Source organism: Benincasa hispida, chromosome 7 (genome assembly GCF_009727055.1).
Source record: "Benincasa hispida cultivar B227 chromosome 7, ASM972705v1, whole genome shotgun sequence".
Classification (NCBI taxonomy): Eukaryota; Viridiplantae; Streptophyta; class Magnoliopsida; order Cucurbitales; family Cucurbitaceae; genus Benincasa; species Benincasa hispida.
In genome coordinates this window covers 22,035,363-22,039,112 of record NC_052355.1, presented here as the reverse complement: position 1 = coordinate 22,039,112, position 3,750 = coordinate 22,035,363, and the positions used below count along the sequence as shown (strand labels likewise).

The following is a 3,750-nucleotide window of genomic DNA, read 5'->3' as shown; positions in this document are numbered from 1 at the left end:
AAAAGAGTCAAAAAGAGAAAAACAACTCAAGTATGATCCACAAGAATCGAGGGTGAGTACAGTTGTTGCATATACTTGCCATCGTCATAAGATGGCTTCTCAAAGCTCAAGATTTCATCAGCTTCATTTCCCATCAGATTGAGGTAACCGAATCCTCATCACTACCTTCACTATCACTGCTGCCACTACTACTTCCACTGCTGCTGCCACTGCCCGATCTGCTACTACTAGAACTCGAGCTCTGGTCGTCCCTACCCTCTGCATTAACCTGAGCTCTGAGGGCTTCTGCAGCATTAGGCCCCTTCTCAGCTTCGTCACCACTATCATCCACATCAGCAATCTCATCATCCGTATCGTTCTGATGTGGTATATTTATATCGAATCCAACTTCAATTCTTTCTTCTTCGGCATTATTTCCATTATCAGATGAAACAGACCCAAAAATATCATCAATATTTATATCTTGATGCTCATCATCACACTTCAGGCCACGAGAGGAAGCAGATACATTTGGTGGTTCTGATGAGTAATCCGTAATACTAGCAATGCCAGATTTTGCACCAGCCATGAGCATAAACATATTTTAGATAAGAGGAAAGCAAGGTGATAATTGAAACAGACAACACTTGAATATTCACTTGTTCAAGTTTCCATGAAACAATCAAAACAGTGGCACTTATCTAAAACACTTAAAGATACATCAGAGAAAATAAGAAGACATGAACTGTTTAGCTAATCAAGAACCACATTCTGAAGAGAGATTCTGCTGTTTCTCAGTAAAAAAAGATGTAAGGGGGAAAACAAGAACATGAGTGAAAAATGTTATCAAACAGCCATACGCAAATAAACCCTCTAATAACGGTTAAAGTTGCTGCTAATCTAACTACTTAGCCGCTGAAAGATTTATATTTCATTCCATTCTGAAGTTCGTTCAACATCTATTAAAAAAACATCTCACTTGTAGAATGACAAATGGAACCCATGACAATCTGAATTTCCGAAAAAGGTGCACTAGTTTCTGGGAGGAATGGTGATATTACAAATGAATTGAATGGCATCTAGCGAAAAAGATTTCATCTGCTAAACACATTGAAGCAATAAATTCTACTAAAGGTAAATGTTGTTTGGCCTCGAATCTTGAGTAAAACAGGTTGTTCAATATGCTGGGCAATACTATCAAATCATTGCCCCTAAAATTAAACAAAAGCAAGAATCTAGAAGAAAAATTCATTTAGAAGATGCTTCAAAATCTTCAAATAAATAATCAACTAATTGCATTTCTTTTTAATGTTTCTCCTCTTAGGAATAGTGCAAGAGGCCTGTGAGGAACGTATCTTGCAGACAACCATCCTGACTTCATGAACAGTTATCATCTTGTTATTGAGAAAAGATAAGTTCCCAAAGTATTAGAGAAAAAGAAAAAAAAGTTGCAACATACTAACATCTCTCACTAGATCCACCCCTGTAAGGCATAAAACTACTCTCACATCGTCGAAACGTATACGGATGCAGACTTACTGCATAGTAAATTTCTTTGGATTTCTGTAACAGAGGTCTTTCGTCATTCTTCTTCCTCTCATATTCACAACGAAGCGTTTTTTACAACTTTTTGTGACCAACGGTTCCTGTTATCATGAGCTTTCTCTTTCATTATTTTTGCATTGCCTCTTGTTCTTTTCATTTTTCTCACGCTTCGTTTCTTATTCAAAAGACAAAACTGCATGTTGTCAATTAAGAAACCAATGGGGGCAGAAACAACCACAATGGATATAGTAGGTAAAGGATCCAATGTCGAAATCCTAGGTAGTGTTTGCTCTGAAATCTTTTATAAATAGCGAAAACCTTGGAGATGAACAGCCAACTGATTACGACAAAGTACACATACAAATCCAGAAAAATTATAATAGAACCAGATTAGCATATTGACCCGTATATCCTGACTCTCCAATATCTATTCTTTCCACCTCTACCTGTAAATGCAAATGGAGCACTTATTAGAACTCAAGGACATAGTTATACAATCTATAGAAAATTATCTTATTAAAAAACACTTCGAATAAAAATGAGATTCTTGCCTGACAGAAGCAAGATGGATAGTATGAAATTTCTTCAGCATGTAAATACCAAAAATTCAAATGCTTTTTCTATTTCATATAAGTTTATGCAATTAAGAAATAATTCATAAAGAGCTCTTACCGGCATTGTTGGAAAACTGCCTCGACCCACATGCATAGGTTTGGCAACTTTAGCCACTGGAGGAGATAATCGAGGCTCCGGCAGGGTCAAAGAATGAAGGACAGATGCAGTGGTGGATGTGGTGGCGGGGGCAGCCATGCCAGCGGTAGTGGCGGGGGCAGCCACGCCAGCTGTAGTGGCGGTGGCAATGGCAGTGGCAGCGGCAGCAGATTCACCTGGCTGTCGAAGGTTTCGAAGCTGCTTGACCGCCCGGTACTGCCGCTCCAACCGGAATGTTTCGCCCTCAAAAAACAAAACGACATCATTCTCCTTATAATCCTCACTACTACCAACGAAAGTCACATTGGGTTTCCCAAATTGATTGTTCTGAAATTCAACAGTAACCCTATTTTCCTTGGTCTTTTTCAGTGATCCTGGCTTCGTTTTATCGATCACGCCGGTTTAAATTCAACTAAAACCACAAGGCAAAAACAATTCAAACGATTTGACAGAAGAAATAAACAAAGGAAAAAAAAATTCTCACATCCTGCAGAGTGCAAAATTTGGGATCAATAACAATGACTTACATCGAAGAGTGCAAAATTTGTTGGAGGATTCATCCTTGAATGAAGGACCAAGAGATAGGCTATACCACCGATCGGGCTGGGACGCGGTCTTCGGCTCTTCTTTGTTGTTGATGGCCATTGTTGATTCAAATATTTATCAAGAAATTCCTGGTTCGAAGCCGCCTTTCAACCTCGAATGGACGGTCCGGAACTAACGAATCTTTTCAAGCTGAAACTATCCATGGAGTAATTCCAAAATTTAACACTCAAAACCTAAAAATTTTAATTGAATTGAAAAGGGCTTAGAGATGGTCATTACCCATGAAAATTCAAAAGAGAATTTAACCCCTTGCTGTACAGTGTTCCAAATTGCTCGAAATTTGAGAGATCGAATGGTAAGCCGATTCAAGGTCCAACGGGTCGTGGATAACACAGATGAACGCCCAAACAGGGGGAAAACAGGATTTTCGGACCGATGTTACGCGCGGATTTAGCCTAACCCACGACGGCGGCGGTGGTTGGTGGTGGGTGGCCGGAGGGAAGGAGGGCCGAGAGATCGAGAGTGAGGGGCTGAGAAAGAGAGATAAACACGAGAGAGAGAGAACGAACTGCGACTTACCGGCCGAGAACGGCGTCGACGGGACGGCGGTGCCCTACGATTAGGAAAGCGAGATAGAGAAACCGTCGGGAGGTAGAAAGGGGGAAAATCTGTACGGATAACCATTTTTTTGCACTAAATGACAATTGACCTCTCTTTTTTAAAATAATATCAAATGACCATTTGTTGTCATCATTACCATATCAGATTATGAAATTGCTCTTTTCTTGTCTTCCATACACTTTTATTGAAATTTCTTCAAATGTAACCACTTTCTCGTGTTGTTCATTTCATCTTCGATAATCTAAATGATCACGTTGCATTTGAAACCCATCAAACATTTCTTGCAAAACCGTCCATTTGCTGTCGACGAGTCGAATGTCTTTGGTAAGTAAATTCAATCTTTATGTC

General features: G+C 39.6%; 1 pseudogene; it reads right to left on the bottom strand.

Annotated features, from left to right (window-relative positions):
- Window positions 1-11: 11 nt before the first annotated feature.
- Window positions 12-3,491, bottom strand: LOC120081016 (annotated as a pseudogene).
- Between the last annotated feature and the right edge of the window lie 259 nt (window positions 3,492-3,750).